Genomic DNA, 18,052 nt, shown 5'->3' with positions numbered 1-18,052 from the left:
ACTGTTTCGGCGTGGTACCGCATTACTACGTGATCCAAACCAGAAAAGGGCCAGTATCTGGCCAACAAGTATGCGGAAAATGCGAAAGGACGAGCTAGATGAGTGCAAATAGCAGACCTAACCTAGACATAACCGGCGTTATCCTCTAAAATATTAATCGCAACCAGGATTAATTGACTGTTTCGGTGTGGTACCGCATTACTACGTGGTCCAAGCCAGAAAAAGGCCAGGATCTGCCCAACAAGTATGCGAGAAATGCGAACGTATGTGCCTGATGATTGCAAATACCAGAACTAACCCAAACATAACCAGCGTTGTCCTCCAAAATATTAATCGCAACCAGGTTTAATTGACTGTTTCGGTGTGGAACCACATTACGACGGGATCCAAACCACAAAAAACCCGAGTTCTGGCCAACAAGTAAGTGAAAAATGCGAAAGTACGAGCCAGATGAGGGCAAATACCAGAACTAATCTAGACATGACCAGCGTTATCCTCTAAAATACTATTCGGAACCAGCTTATATTGACAGTTCCAGTGTGGTAACACATTAGTACGTGATCCAATCCAGAAAATGCTAGGATCTGGCCAACAAGTATGCGAAAAATACGAAAGCACGAGCCAGATGATGGCAAATCCCAGACCTAACCGAGACATAACCGGCGTTATCCTCTAAAATATTAATCGCAACCAGGTTTAATTGACTGTTTCAGTGTGGTACCACATTACTACGTGGTCCAAGCCAGAAAAAGGCCAGGATCTGGCCAGCAAGTATGCGAAAAATGCGAAAGTACGAGCCAGATGAGGGCAAATCCCAGACCTAACCCAGACATAACCTGCGTTATCCTGTAAAATATTAATCGCAGCCAGGTTTAATTGACTGTTTCGGTGTGGAACCACATTACTGCGTTGTCAAAGCCAGAAAAAGGCCAGGATCTGGCCAGCAAGTATGCGAAAAATGCGAAAGTACGAGCCAGATGATGGCAAATCCCAGACCTAATCTAGACATAACCAGCGTTATCCTCTAAAATACTATTCGGAACCAGCTTCTATTGACTGTTCCATTGTGGTACCACATTAGTACGTGATCCAAACCAGAAAAAGCCTACGATCTGGCCAACAAGTATGCGAAAAATACGAAAGCACGACCCAGATGATTGCAAATACCAGAACTAACCCAGGCATAACCAGCGTTATCCTCTAAATTACTATTCGGAACCAGCTTCTATTGACTGTTCCAGTGTGGTACCACATTAGTACGTGATCCAAACCAGAAAAAGCCTAGGATCTGGCCAACAAGTGTGCGAAAAATACGAGAGCACGAGCCAGATGATGGCAAATCCCAGACCTAACCGAGACATAACCAGCGTTATCCTCTAAAATACTATTCGGAACCAGCTTCTATTGACTGTTCCAGTGTGGTACCACATTAGTACGTGATCGAAACCAGAAAAAGCCTAGGATCTGGCCAACAAGTATGCGAAAAATACGAAAGCACGAGCCAGATGATGGCAAATCCCAGACCTAACCGAGACATAACCAGCGTTATCCTCTCAAATACCTACCGGAACCAACTTCTATTGACTGTTTCAGTGTGGTACCACATTACTACGTGATCCAAACCAGAAAAACCCCAGGATCTGGCCAACAAGTATGCGAAAAACTCGAAGGTATGTGCCAGATGATAGCAAATACCAGAACTAACCCAGACATAACCAGCGTTATCCTCTAAAATACTTATCGGAACCAGCTTCTATTGACTGTTTCAGTGTGGTACCGCATTACTATGGGATCCAAACCAGAAAAAACTCAGGATCTGGCCAACAAGTATGCGAAAAACGCGAAAGTTCGAGCCAGATGGTTGGAAATACCAGAACTAACCCAGACATAACCGGCGTTATCCTCGAAAATATTAACCGCAACCAGGTTTAACTGACTGTTGCGCTGTGGTACCACATTACTACGTGGTCCAAGCCAAAAAAAGGCCAGGACCTGGCCAACAAGTATGCGAAAAATGCGAAAGAACGAGCCAGATGATTGCTAATACTAGAACTAACCTAAACGTAACCAGCGTTATCCTCTAAAATACTAACCGGAACCAGCTTTTGTTGACAGTGTGGTACCACATTACTACGTGATCCAAGCCAGAAAAAGCCCAGGATCTGGCCAACAAGTATGCGAACAATGCGAAAGTACGAGCCAGATGAGGGCAAATACCAAAACTAATCTAGACATAACCAGCGTTATCCTCTAAAATATTAATCACCGCCAGGTATGATTGACTGTTTCGGTGTGGTACGGCATTACTACGTGGTCCAAGCCAGAAAAAGGCCAGGATCTGCCCAACAAGTATGCGAGAAATGCGAACGTATGTGCCCGATGATTGCAAATACCAGAACTAACCCAAACATAACCAGCGTTGTCCTTCAAAATATTAATCGCTACCAGGTTTAATTGACGGTTTCGGTGTGGAACCACATTGCGACGGGATCCAAACCTCAAAAAACCCGAGATCTGGCCAACAAGTAAGTGAAAAATGCGAAGGTACGAGCCAGATGAGGGAAAATGCCAGACCTAACCCAGACATAACCGGCGTTATCCTCTAAAATATTAATCGGACCAAGGTTTAATTGACTGTTCCAGTGTGGTACCACATTAGTACGTGATCCAAACCAGAAAAAGCCTAGGATCTGGCCAACAAGTATGCGAAAAATACGAGAGCACGAGCCAGATGATGGCAAATCCCAGACCTAACCGAGACATAACCAGCGTTATCCTCTAAAATACTATTCGGAACCAGCTTCTATTGACTGTTCCAGTGTGGTACCACATTAGTACGTGATCGAAACCAGAAAAAGCCTTGGATCTGGCCAACAAGTATGCGAAAAATGCGAAAGTATGAGACAGATGACGGCAAGTACTAGAACTAACCAAGACTTAACCGGCGTTATCTTGTATAATATTAATCGCAACAAGGTTTAATTGACTGTTTCGGTGTGGAACCACATTACGACGGTATCCAAACCACAAAAAACCCTGGATCTGCCCAGCAAGTACGCGAAAAACGCGAAAGTACGAGCCAGATGAGGGCAAATACCAGACCTAACCAAGACGTAACAGGCGTTATCCTCTAAAATATTAATCGCAACCAGGTTCAGTTGACTGTTTCGGTGAGGTACCGCATTAATACGTGATCCAAACCAGAAATATCCCAGGATGTGGCCAACAAGTATGCGAAAAATGCGAAAGTATGTGCCTGATGATTGCAAATACCAGTACTAACCCAAACGTAACCAGCGTTATCCTCCAAACTATTAATCGGAAGCAGCTCATATTGACTGTTTCGGTGTGGTACCGCATTACTACGTGATCCAAACCAGAAAAAGGCCTGGATCTGGCCAACAAGCATGCGAAAAATGCGAAAGTACGAGGCAGATGATGGCAAATCCCAGACCTTATCGAGACATAACCGGCGTTATCCTCTAAAATATTAATCGGAACCAGGTTTTATTGACTGTTTCAGTGTGGTACCACATTACTACGTGGTCAAAGCCAGAAAAAGGCCAGGATCTGGCCACCAAGTGTGCGAAAAACGCGAAAGTATGAGCCAGATGATTGCAAATACCAGAACTAACCCAGACATAACCAGCGTTATCCTCTAAAATACTAATCGGAACCAGCTTTTATTGACTGTTTCGGTGTGGTACCGCATTACTACGTGATCCAAACCAGAAAAAGGCCTGGATCTGGCCAACAAGTATGCGAAAAATGCGAAAGTACGAGCCAGATGATTGCTAATACCAGAACTAACCCAAACGTAACCAGCGTTATCCTCCAAACTATTAATCGGAAGCAGCTCATGTTGACTGTTTCAGTGTGGTACCACATTACTACATGATCCAAACCAGAAAAAGCCCAGGATCTGCCCAACAAGTATGCGAAAAACGCGAAAGTGTGAGCCAGATGAGGGCAAATGCCAGAACTAACCCAGACATAACCGGCGTTTCCCTCTAAAATATTAATCGGAACCAGCTTTTATTGACTGTTTCGGTGTGGTACCGCATTACTACGTGATCCAAACCAGAAAAAGGCCTGGATCTGGCCAACAAGTATGCGAAAAATGCGAAAGTACGAGCCAGATGATTGCTAATACCAGAACTAACCCAAACGTAACCAGCGTTATCCTCCAAACTTTTAATCGGAAGCAGCTCATATTGACTGTTTCGGTGTGGTACCACATTACTACATGATCCAAACCATACAAAACCCAGGATCTGCCCAACAAGTATGTGAAGAACGCGAAAGTATCAGCCAGATGATTGCAAATACCAGAACTAACCCAGACATAACCAGCGTTATCCTCTAAAATACTAATCGGAACCAGCTTTTATTGACTGTTTCGGTGTGGTACCGCATTACTACGTGATCCAAACCAGAAAAAGGCCTGGATCTGGCCAACAAGTATGCGAAAAATGCGAAAGTACGAGCCAGATGATTGCTAATACCGGAACTAACCCAAACGTAACCAGCGTTATCCTCCAAACTATTAATCGGAAGCAGCTCATATTGACTGTTTCGGTGTGGTACCGCATTACTACGTGATCCAAACCAGAAAAAGGCCTGGATCTGCCCAACAAGTATGCGAAAATTGCGAAAGTACGAGCCAGATTCCCTCAGGGGCTGCCAGCCTTTCAGCTGCAGTACGGGCTTAACGAACCCGAGGTACCCGAGTCATACACACACCGTAAGCCTCCTGTTGGTCGTCACAACGACCCATTCACAATTCCCTATTGGTTTTGTGAATGGTACGTGACGGCAGGAGGAACGGGGGTCTTGGCTTAACCGCCTGGGCCACGAGTATGGCGACTCTATAAAATCGCCCTCCAATCCTAAGCTACGGTGCGCGGCGATGGGATGCATGGTTGGGGGAGAAGGCCCAATCCCAAGCGACCACCTCCGGGGAACCTGCCGAACCCCCGGAGTATAAGCTTACCCGGGTAAGGCGGCTCTGCCCGGGCGGACCTTTTCTTCCGACCTGCTCGTGGGAATATTATGGAGTTCAATATTAAAACGGGGATGGGACGGGGTAAGTCAGAGGGGGAGGACGAAGGCGGTGTTGGGACTGGAGTGACGGCGCTCGCGCCGCCTCCAGCGCCTGGCCCGGCTTCGTGGAAGGTGGAGGAGGACGACGAGACTGCGTCAGTCTCGTCCTTCTCCTCCACCAGGAGCCTCATAGGCTCTAAGAGGAAGAGGGCGGGGCTGGCCGTCGTCGAGGTGGGCGGGGCGATGAGCCCGTCGGTGAGGCTGAGTTGCCTCAGGGACGAGGTGACCGAGGAGATATCGGAGAGGATCTCCTCGTCCCTGAGGCGGGTGGAGAAAGTCGCCGCTGCCTGCGCCTTTAAGGGGCAGAAAAGCGGTGGCGCGGAGGCCCTGAAGGCCGCGGCGGAGGAAATGAGGGAGGCGGCGCGGGAGCTCAGTGGGCGGAACGCCCGTCTGCAGCTCCTGTTGGAGGAGGAGCGACAGGGGAGGAGGAGGGCAGAGGCGCTGTGGAACAGCGCGGCCCTCCCTCCCATCCTCCCTCCTCCTCCACCGCCGCGTCCTTCGGCGGAGGTAAATAAGCGGAGTGCGGCGGCAGTGGTGCGGGGCACCGCGGGCCCCTCCACCCGCAGTCCGCCCGTGAAGAAGTCCCCGTCCTGCTCAGAAGAGGATCTTCTGAGGAGGATTGGGGACATGATTGATGGCAAGCTGGCCGCCTTCCGGGAGGAGCTCCTCGCCGGAAGAGCGGTCAGCAGGAAGGCGGTGCCTCCCCGACCTGTTCCGGTACAGTCGGGGAAGGCAAAGAAGGGCGGAGTGAAGGCTCCGCCCAGCGTTGCGGCACCAGGGCCCCGGGTCGCGACCCCCAAGGGGGGTGGTGTACCCGTGGTCGCGGTGGTCGCGTCCTCCACGGCACCCTCCCAAGGGGGGGTGGCGTGGAGTGAGGTGGTGGGGCGGAAGGCGAAGCGGGCGGCGAGGAAGGCCTCGCAACCGCAGCCTCCGCCTCCGCCGCCGGCGGCCAAGGTAAAGGCCGCGAAGGTCGGGAAGGCACGACCAGGTCGTCCCCCAAAAACGGCAGCGGTGACGCTGACCGTTGCGCAGGGGGGCGACCTGACCCTCGCGGAGGCGATGCGGCTCGCCAGGGAGAATATCTCCCTGGAAGAGCTGGGCATCGCCTCCGTGAGGGCGAAGAGGGCCGTGACCGGGGGTCTCTTGCTGGAGATCCCCGGTGCAGAAGGCGGCGCGAAGGCGGATCGTCTCGCCCAGAGGCTCCGGGAGCAGCTGGGCGAGCGAGGTGTCCGGGTCGCCCGGCCCACGAAGCGCACGGAGATGCGCGTTTGTGGGCTGGACGACTCGGTCAGCGCACAGGATGTGTCCCGTGCCCTTGCGAGGGCGGGGGACTGTCCTGTGGAGGACCTGCGGATCGGAGAGATCCGCAGGTCGCCCTCCGGCCTCGGGTCGGTGTGGGCCCGGTGCCCCCTCTCCGCCGCCCGTAAGGTGGCGGAATCCGGGAGGGTGTTGGTGGGGTGGGTTTCGGCGCGAGTGGAAATCCTCGCGCCGCGCCCGCTCCAGTGTCACCGCTGCCTCGAATTGGGGCACGTGAGGCAGTGGTGCACCTCGCCGGTGGACCGCAGCGGTCAGTGTTACTGCTGCGGTGCCAAAGAGCACCGTGCGAGCCAGTGCTCGGCGGCCCCCCACTGCCCGCTGTGTGCGGACATGGGGAGGCCAGCCGATCACAGGGTGGGGAGCAAGAAGTGCTCCCCCCCCTCCCGGAAGGAGAGGAAGAGGCGGGCTGCACCGGCTCCGGTGCCGGGGGCGGTGGCATCGTCCTCCATGGAGGTGGACGGTGCTACGGGGACGGACGGCCGGGAGGAGGCTGGCGCGGCCATTAATTAATGCCGCCCCGCCTCCTCCTCCAGGCCAACCTCAACCACTGCCGCGCGGCACAGGACTTGATGTCCCAAGTCCTCGCGGAGTGGGGGGTTGGCCTGGCGGTCGCCGCCGAGCCGTACCGCGTCCCTGATCACCCTCATTGGGTGGGCGACGCGGACGGCTTGGTGGCGACGGTATGGGGAGGGGGCGACGGGTCCCCACCGTTCTCCTTGTTGGAGCGCGGTCGGGGATTCGTCGCCGTGGACTGGGGGGGAGTCGCTGTGGTGGGGTGCTACATTTCGCCCCGTAGCGGTCACGCTGCGTTCGAGCTGTACTTGGCCGAGGTCGCGGCATGCGTGCAGCGCTACGCGGCCCGGCCGGTGCTGGTCCTGGGGGATTTTAATGCCAAGTCGGTGGCTTGGGGATCCCCCAGGACCTCCGTTCGCGGCGGGATCCTGGGCGATTGGGCGGCGGGGCTCGACCTCCGGGTATTGAACCGGGGGTCGGAGCACACATGCGTGCGGCGATATGGGGGGTCCATCGTGGATGTTGGATTCGCGACCCCCAACGCCGTGCGCATGGTGTCGGGTTGGCACGTGGTCGCGGGGGCAGAGACACTCTCCGATCACCGGTACATCCGGATGGAGGTCTCTGCCGCCGCGAGTGCATCCCGACACGGCCGCCTGCGTGGCACCCCACCACGCCGCTGGGCGCTTCGGCGCCTGGACAAGGACGCCCTGATGGCAGCTGCCCTCGCTGCAACTTGGCCGCAGGGAGCGGCCGAGTTGCCGAGCATAGAGGAGGAGGTCGCCCGACTCGGAGCATTGGTCGCGGGTATTTGCGACGCGGCGATGCCTCGGGTCGGGCGGGCTTCTCTTCGCCGGGCGGTGTACTGGTGGTCGGACGCGATCGCGGAGTTGCGAGTCGCGACTGTCCGCGCCCGACGCCAGTACACCCGCGCGCGCCATCGTCAACGTACAGGCGACGGCGTGGCGCGAGCGAGGGCAGCTGATGACCTGTATGGAGCATACCGCGTGGCGCGGGTTGCTCTGCAGGTCGCCATCAAACGGGCCAAGACCCAGGCATGGAAGGAGCTCCTCCAGACCCTTGATGACGATCCATGGGGGCGCCCATATAAGGTGGTGCTGAATAAGCTCCGCCCGTGGGCGCCCCCCGTCACCGAGGGTCTTGACCCCCGGCTGCTGGAGGACGTGGTCAATACACTCTTCCCAATTGGGGAGAGGGGACCGCGTCCTCCGGCGGCGGCGGCTGTCCCAGTGGAGTGGACGGCCGAGCTGGGGGTCACGCAGGAGGAGCTGGCAGCGGCCATCAGACGGCTCGGGGTTCGTAACACGGCCCCGGGTCCGGATGGTGTGCCCGGCCGGGTTTGGGTCTTGACCCAGGGCGTCCTTGGGGCCGACCTCAGGCGGTTGTTCGACCGCTGCCTGAGGGACGGGCGATTCCCCCCCAGTTGGAAGGTGGCGAGGATGGTCCTCCTCCGGAAGGAGGGTCGGCCCGCGGAGTCTCCCTCCGCATACCGGCCCATTTGTCTCCTCGACGAGGTGGGCAAGCTCTTCGAGCGTGTGATTGCTGCCCGCCTCGTCGAGCACCTGTCGCGGGATGATCCCGGTCTGGCCGACTGCCAGTTTGGTTTCCGGGGGGGCCGATCGACTATCGACGCGATAGGTCGTGTGAGGGCCCTCTCGGGGGCGGCCGTCTCCCGGGGAGGGGTGGCATTGGCAATATCCTTGGATATTGCCAATGCCTTTAACACCCTCCCCTGGGAAGAGATAAGGAGGGGACTCGAATATCATCGAGTCCCCCCTTGTCTCAGAGCGGTCGTCGGGGATTATCTCCGCGGCAGGTGGATCGAGTATCCGGGCCGGGATGGTGATATGCGGAGGGAGGTGTACTGCGGTGTTCCGCAGGGGTCGGTCCTCGGGCCACTCCTGTGGAACATCGCGTACGACTCGGTGTTGCGGGCCGGCCTCCCCGACGGCGTCAGCACGGTGTGTTATGCGGATGACACACTGGTGCTGGCCGTCGGGGCGCACTGGGGGAGGGCCATGCGTCGCGCGGAGCAGGGGTCGCAACGCGTCGTCGACCGGATCAGGGGGATGGGGATGACGGTGGCGGTCCATAAGACCGAGGTGATTGCGTTTCATTCACCTCGGCAGGATCCGCCACCACCTCTGATCCGGGTGGGTGGGGCTGACATCGAGGTGAAGCCCCAGATCAGGTATCTAGGGCTGATCCTCGATAGCCACTGGCGTTACGAGGAGCATTTCCGCTGCCTGGTCCCCCGGTTGGAAAGGATGGTTGCGGCTCTGGGCCGGATCCTGCCCAACCTGGGGGTCCCGGCGGGCCGAGTTCGTCGCCTCTATGTGGCAATGGTCCAGTCGGTGGCCCTATACGGGGCCCCCGTCTGGGCGGACGACCTGGCTGCCTCCCGGCGCAGCATGACTATGCTGCGTCGGGTGCAGAGGCGCATGGCGCTCAGGGTCGTCCGCGGGTATCGGACCATGTCACATGAGGCGGCGACGGTTCTAGCGGGGATGCCGCCCATGGACCTGCTCGCGCGGTCGCACGCGGAGATGTACCGGCACCGCGTCGACCGTCGCGCGGGGGTGGGGGCGGTCCCGGGCGGGCAGGAACCTGCTTGGGGCGATTTGAAGCGCCAGGCCCGGCAGTCCGTGTTTCTCGCGTGGCAGGAGCGGCTGGCTCTGCCAACCGCGGGGCACCGGACTGTCGGGGCGGTTCGGCCACTCCTGAAGGAGTGGCTGGACAGAGGCCATGGCAGCCTCACCTACCGGATGGCACAGGTATTTTCCGGGCATGGCAGCTTCGGAAGATACCTGTGCCGGATAGGGAAGGAGCCGACGGCGCGTTGCTGCCACTGCGACGCTGAGCAGGACACGGCGGATCATACCCTGGAGGTATGCCCCGCGTGGGAGGGGGAGCGCCGTGTCCTGGTCGGCGCCGTCGGGCGGGATGTCTCGCTGCCGGGCGTGGTGCGCGCCATGCTCGGCAGCGAGGAGAAGTGGAGGGCCGTGGCCTCCTTCTGCGAGAACGTAATGTTGCAGAAGGAGGCCGCGGGGAGGGAGCGCGAGCTTCAGCGGCGCGCTGAAGCTCGCGCTCGTGCGGTGGCCCGAGGTCGTCGCCCGCTCGCGAGACGTCGCGGGCGGCCGCCTCGGCGTGGCGGATGACCTAGGCTGGGAGGGGGGTCCTGAGGGGACCCTCCTCCCGCCAGGCGGCGCCGGGTCGGACCGGTTGGGGGTAGGAGTGCCTCCCCCTACCGGTCCGACGCAAGGGGTGGCACCCTCGGCGGTCTGGTGCGGCCATGAACGCCCGGCCGCCGAGGGGTGGAAACGGGGTCGCGGGCGGTTGCGAGTTGGGGCTCGCAGCCGCCACTAAACGCGGCCCCGGGACGGATAGCGGCGGGATGGAGTGGCCCCGTCCCGCCGCTATGAGGCAGTGTGTCTACTGGGGGGACCGATTGTCCCCCCGGGGGATGGGCGCGAAAGCGCGGGCACGGGGAGGATACCGGAAGAATGCTTCGAGCGATTCCCGGTATCCTCCCAAAGCGTGCCGAAGGGTCACCGTGGGGTTTTTAGTGGGTAGGTCCCGCGCCTGTCGTTGTACGGGCGCGGGGAATCCCACACACCCCTCCCACCTCTCCCCAAGGAGGTGGGAGGGAGTCTTTCGAAGATTTTCCCCACGACAAAAAAAAAAAAAAAAAAAAAAAAAAAAAGTACGAGCCAGATGATTGCAAATCCCAGACCAAACCGAGACGTAACCGGAGTTATCCTCTAAAATATTAATCGCAACCAGGTTTGATTGACTCTTTCGGTGCGGTACCGCATTACTACGTGGTCCAAGCCAGAATAAGGCCAGGATCTGAAAAACAAGTATGCGAAAAATGCGAAAGTACGAGCCAGATGATTGCTAATACCAGAACTAACCCAAACATAACCAGCGTTAACCTCCAAACTATTAATCGGAACCAGCTTTTATTGACTGTTTCAGTGTGGTACCACATTACTACGTGGTCCAAGCAGGAAAAAGGCCAGGTTCTGGCCAACAAGTATGCAAAAAGTGCGAAGGTACGAGCCAGATGAGGGCATATCCCAGATCTAACCCAGACATAACCGGCGTTAACCTCTAAAATAATAATCGCAACCAGGATTAATTGACTGCTTCGGTGTGGTACCGCGTTACTACGTGATCCAAACCAGAAAAGGGCCAGTATCTGGCCAACAAGTATGCGGAAAATGCGAAAGGACGAGCTAGATGAGTGCAAATACCAGACCTAACCTAGACAAAACCGGCGTTATCCTCTAAAATATTAATCGCAACCAGGATTAATTGACTGTTTCGGTGTGGCACCGCATTACTACGTGGTCCAAGCCAGAAAAAGGCGAGGATCTGCCCAACAAGTATGCGAAAAATGCGAAATTACGAGCCAGGTGAGGGCAAATACCAGACCTAACCCACCCATACCCGGCGTTATCCTCCAATATATTAATCGCAACCAGGTATGATTGACTGTTTCGGTGTGGTACCGCATTACTACGTGGTCCAAGCCAGAAAAAGGCCAGGATCTGCCCAACAAGTATGCGAGAAATGCGAACGTATGTGCCTGATGATTGCAAATACCAGAACTAACCCAAACATAACCAGCGTTGTCCTCCAAAATATTAATCGCAACCAGCTTCTATTGAGAGTTCCAGTGTGGTAACACATTAGTACGTGTTCCAATCCAGAAAATGCCTAGGATCTGGCCAACAAGTATGCGAAAAATACGAAAGCACGAGCCAGATGATGGCAAATCCCAGACCTAACCGAGACATAACCGGCGTTATCCTCTAAAATATTAATCGCAACCAGGTTTAATTGACTGTTTCAGTGTGGTACCACATTACTACGTGGTCCAAGCCAGAAAAAGGCCAGGATCTGGCCAGCAAGTATGCGAAAAATGCGAAAGTACGAGCCAGATGAGGGCAAATCCCAAACCTAACCCAGACATAACCTGCGTTATCCAGTAAAATATTAATCGCAACCAGGTTTAATTGACTGTTTCGGTGTGGAACCACATTACGACGGTATCCAAACCACAAAAAACCCAGGATCTGCCCGGCAAGTAAGCGAAAAATGCGAAAGTATGAGCCGGATGGTTGGAAATACCAGAACTAACCCAGACATAACCGGCGTTATCCTCAAAAATATTAACCGCAACCAGGTTTAATTGACTGTTTCAGTGTGGTACCACATTACTACGTGATCCAAACCAGAAAAAGGCCAGGATCAGGCCAACAAGTATGCGAAAAACGCGAAAGTATGAGACAGATGAGGGCAAATGCCAGAACTAACCCAGACATAACCGGCTTTTTCCTCTAAAATATTAATCGGAACCAGGTTTGATTGACTGTTTCAGTGTGGTACCACATTACTACGTGGTCCAAGCCAGAAAAAGTCCAGGATCTGGTCAGCAAGTATGCGAAAAATGCGAAAGTAGGAGCCAGATGAGGGCAAATCCCAGACCTAACCCAGACATAACCTGCGTTATCCTGTAAAATATTAATCGCAACCAGGTTTAATTGACTGTTTCGGTGTGGAACCACATTACGACGGTATCCAAACCACAAAAAACCCAGGATCTGCCCGGCAAGTAAGCGAAAAATGCGAAAGTATGAGCCGGATGGTTGGAAATACCAGAACTAACCCAGACATAACCGGCGTTATCCTCAAAAATATTAACCGCAACCAGGTTTAATTGACTGTTTCAGTGTGGTACCACATTACTACGTGATCCAAACCAGAAAAAGGCCAGGATCAGGCCAACAAGTATGCGAAAAACGCGAAAGTATGAGACAGATGAGGGCAAATGCCAGAACTAACCCAGACATAACCAGCGTTATCCTCAAAAATATTATTCGCAACCGGGTTTAATTGACTGTTTCGGTGTGGAACCACATTACTGCGTTGTCAAAGCCAGAAGAAGGCCCGGATCTGGCCAACAAGTATGCGAAAAATGCGAAAGAACCAGCTTTTATTGACTGTTTCAGTGTGGTACCACATTACTACGTTATCCAAACCAGAAAAAACCCAGGATCTGGCCTACAAGTATGCGAAAAATGCGTAAGTACGTGCCAGATGAGGGCAAATACCAGACCTAACCCAGACATAACCTGCGTCATCCTCTAAAATATTTATCGCAACCAGGTTTGATTGACTGTTTCGGTGCGGTACCGCATTACTACGTGGTCCAAGCCAGAAAAAGGCCAGGATCTGAAAAACAGGTATGCGAAAAATGCGAAAGTACGAGCCAGATGATTGCTAATACCAGAACTAACCCAAACATAACCAGCGTTATCCTCTAAAATACTAATCGGAACCAGCCTTTATTGACAGTGTGGTACCACATTACTACGTGATCCAATCCAGAAAAAGCCCAGGATCTGGCCAACAAGTACGCGAAATGTGCGAAAGTACGAGCCAGATGAGGGCAAATCCCAGACCTAACCGAGACATAACCGGCGTTATCCTCTATAATACTAATCGCATCCAGCTTTAATTGACTGTTTCGGTGTGGTACCGCAACACTACGTGATCCAAACCAGAAAAGGGCCAGGATCTGGCCAACAAGTATGCGAAAAATGCGAAAGGACGAGCCAGATGAGAGCAAATACCAGACCTAACCTAGACATAACCGGCGTTATCCTCTAAAATATTAATCGCAACCAGGATTAATTGACTGTTTCGGTGTGGTGCCACATTACTGCGTTGTCGAAGCCAGAAAAAGGCCAGGATCAGGCCAACAAGTATGCGAAAAATGCGAAATTACGAGCCAGATGAGGGCAAATACCAGGCCTAACCCAGACATAACCGGCGTTATCGTCAAATATATTAATCGCAACCAGGTAGGATTGACTGTTTCGGTGTGGTACCGCATTACTACGTGGTCCAAGCCAGAAAAAGGCCAGGATCTGCCCAACAAGTATGCGAGAAATGCGAACGTATGTGCCTGATGATTGCAAATACCAGAACTAACCCAAACATAACCAGCGTTGTCCTCCAAAATATTAATCGCAACCGGGTTTAATTGACTGTGTCGGTGTGGAGCCACATTACGACGGGATCCAAACCACAAACAACCCGAGATCTGGTCAACAAGTAAGTGAAAAATGCGAAAGTACGAGCCAGATGAGGGCAAATACCAGAACTAATCTAGTCATAACCAGCGTTATCCTCTAAAATACTATTCGGAATCAGCTTCTATTGACTGTTCCAGTGTGGTAACGCATTAGTACGTGATCCAAACCAGAAAAAGCCTAGGATCTGGCCAACAAGTATGCGAAAAATACGAAAGCACGAGCCAGATGATGGCAAATCCCAGACCTAACCGAGACATAACCGGCGGTATCCTCTAAAATATTAATTGCAACCAGGTTTAATTGACTGTTTCGGTGTGGTACCGCATTAGTACGTGATCCAAACCACAAAAAACCCAGGATCTGCCCGGCAAGTAAGCGAAAAATGCGAAAGTATGAGCCGGATGGTTGGAAATACCAGAACTAACCCAGACATAACCGGCGTTATCCTCAAAAATATTAATCGCAAACAGGTTTAATTGACTGTTTCAGTGCGGTACCGCATTACTACGTGGTCCAAGCCAGAAAAATGCCAGGATCTGCCCAACAAGTATGCGAGAAATGCGAACGTATGTGCCTGATGATTGCAAATACCAGAACTAACACAAACATAACCAGCGTTGTCCTCCAAAATATTAATCGCAACCAGGTTTGATTGACTGTTTCGGTGTGGAACCACATTACGACGGGATCCAAACCACAAAAAACCCGAGATCTGGCCAACAAGTATGCGAAAAATGCGAAAGTACGAGCCAGATGATTGCTAATACCAGAACTAACCCAAACATAACCAGCGTTAACCTCCAAACTATTAATCGGAACCAGCTTTTATTGACTGTTTCAGTGTGGTACCACATTACTACGTGGTCCAAGCCGGAAAAAGGCCAGGTTCTGGCCAACAAGTATGCAAAAAGTGCGAAATTACGAGCCAGATGAGGGCATATCCCAGATCTAACCGAGACATAACCGGCGATAACCTCTAAAATAATAATCGCAACCAGGATTAATTGACTGCTTCGGTGTGGTACCGCGTTACTACGTGGTCCAAGCCAGAAAAAGGCCAGGATCTGCCTAACAAGTATGCGAGAAATGCGAACGTATGTGCCTGATGATTGCAAATACCAGAACTAACCCAAACATAACCAGCGTTGTCCTCCAAAATATTAATCGCAACCAGGTTTAATTGACTGTTTCGGTGTGGAACCACATTACGACGGGATCCAAACCACAAAAAACCCGAGATCTGGCCAACAAGTAAGTGAAAAAAGCGAAAGTACGAGCCAGATGAGGGCAAATACCAGAACTAATCTAGACATAACCAGCGTTATCCTCTAAAATACTATTCGGAACCAGTTTCTATTGACAGTTCCAGTGTGGTAACACATTAGTACGTGATCCAATCCAGAAAATGCCTAGGATCTGGCCAACAAGTATGCGAAAAATACGAAAGCACGAGCCAGATGATGGCAAATCCCAGACCTAACCGAGACATAACCGGCGCTATCCTCTAAAATATTAATCGCAACCAGGTTTAATTGACTGTTTCAGTGTGGTACCACATTACTACGTGGTCCAAGCCAGAAAAAGGCCAGGATCTGGCCAGCAAGTATGCGAAAAATGCGAATGTACGAGCCAGATGAGGGCAAATGCCAGAACTAACCCAGACATAACCAGCGTTATCCTCAAAAATATTATTCGCAACCGGGTTTAATTGACTGTTTCGGTGTGGAACCACATTACTGCGTTGTCAAAGCCAGAAAAAGGCCAGGTTCTGGCCAACAAGTATGCGAAAAATGCGAAATAACCAGCTTTTATTGACTGTTTCAGTGTGGTACCACATTACTACGAAATCCAAACCAGAAAAAACCCAGGATCTGCCCAACAAGTATGCGAAAAACGTGTTAGTATGAGACAGATGACGGCAAATACTAGAACTAACCAAGACTTAACCGGCGTTATCTTGCATAATATTAATCGCAACCAGGTTTAATTGACTGCTTCGGTGTGGAACCACATTACGACGGTATCCAAACCACAAGAAACCCAGGAGCTGCCCGACAAGCAAGCGAATAATGCAATAGTATGAGCCAGATGGTTGGAAATACCAGGACTAACCCAGACATAACCGGCGATATCCTGACAAATATTAATCGCAACCGGGTATAACTGACTGTATCGGTGTGGTACCACATTACTACGTGGTCCTAGCCGGGAAAAGGCCAAGACCTGGCCAATAAGTATGCCAAAATTGCGAAAGTTCGAGCCAGATGATTGCAAATACCAGAACTAACCCAGACATAACCAGCGTTATCCTCTAAAATACTAATCGGAACCAGCTTTTATTGACAGTGTGGTACCACATTACTACGTGATCCAAGCCAGGAAAAGCCCAGGATCTGGCCAACAAGTATGCGAACAATGCGAATGTACGAGCCAGATGATGGCAAATACCAGACCTAACCAAGACGTAACTGGCGTTATCCTCTAAAATATTAATCGCAACCAGGTTTAGTTGACTGTTTCGGTGAGGTTCCGCATTAATACGTGATCCAAACCAGAAATATCCCAGGATGTGGTCAACAAGTATGCGAAAAATGCGAAAGTACGAGCCAGATGAGGGCAAATACCAGACCTAACCCAGACATAACCGGCGTTATCCTCTAAAATATTAATCGCAACCAGGTTTATTTGACTGTTTCGGTGAGGTACCGCATTAATTCGTGATCCAAACCAGAAATACCCCAGGATCTGCCCAGCAAGTATGCGAAAAACGCGAAAGTATGAGCCAGATGATTGCAAATACCAGAACTAACCCAGACATAACCTGCGTTATCCTCTAAAATACTAATCGGAACCAGCTTTTATTGACAGTGTGGTACCACATTACTACGTGATCCAAGCAAGAAAAAGCCCAGGATCTGGCCAACAAGTATGCGAACAATGCGAATGTACGAGCCAGATGATGGCAAATACCAGACCTAACCAAGACGTAACCGGCGTTATCCTCTAAAATATTAATCGCAACCAGGTTTAATTGACTGTTTCAGTGTGGTACCACATTACTACATGGTCCAAGCCAGAAAAAGGCCAGGATCTGGCCAGCAAGTATGCGAAAAATGCGAAAGTACGAGCCAGATGGTTGCTAATACCAGAACTAACCCAAACGTAACCAGCGTTATCCTCCAAACTATTAATCGGAAGCAGCTCACATTGACTGTTTCAGTGTGGTACCACATTACTACATGATCCAAACCAGAAAAGACCCAGGATCTGCCCAACAAGTATGCGAAAAACGCGAAAGTGTGAGCCAGATGATTGCAAATACCAAAACTAATCTAGACATAACCAGCGTTATCCTCTAAAATAATAATCGCAACCAGGTATGATTGACTGTTTCGGTGTGGTACCGCATTACTACGTGGTCCAAGCCAGAAAAAGGCCAGGATCTGCCCAACAAGTATGCGAGAAATGCGAACGTATGTGCCTGATGATTGCAAATACCAGAACTAACCTAGACATAACCGGCGTTATCCTCTAAAATATTAATCGGAACCAGGTTTAATTGACTGTTTCAGTGTGGTACCACATTACGACGGGATCCAAACCACAAAAAACCCGAGATCTGGCCAACAAGTAAGCGAAAAATGCGAAAGCACGAGCCAGATGAGGGCAAATACCAGACGTATCCCAGACATAACCGGCGTTATCCTCTAAAATATTAATCGCAACCTGGTTTAATTGACTGTTTCAGTGTGGTACCACATTACTACGTTGTCAAAGCCAGAAAATGGCCAGGATCTGGCCAACAAGTATGCGAAAAATGCGTAAGTACGTGCCAGATAAGGGCAAATACCAGACCTAACCCAGACATAACCTGCGCTATCCTCCAAAATATTAATCGGAACCAGGTTTAATAGACTGTTTCAGTGTGGTACCACATTACGACGGGATCCAAACCACAAAAAACCCGAGATCTGGCCAACAAGTAAGCGAAA

The sequence above is a fragment of the Colletes latitarsis genome, unplaced genomic scaffold, assembly GCF_051014445.1.
Source record: "Colletes latitarsis isolate SP2378_abdomen unplaced genomic scaffold, iyColLati1 scaffold0024, whole genome shotgun sequence".
Lineage (NCBI taxonomy): Eukaryota > Metazoa > Arthropoda > Insecta > Hymenoptera > Colletidae > Colletes > Colletes latitarsis.
This window is presented reverse-complemented; position numbering follows the sequence as displayed.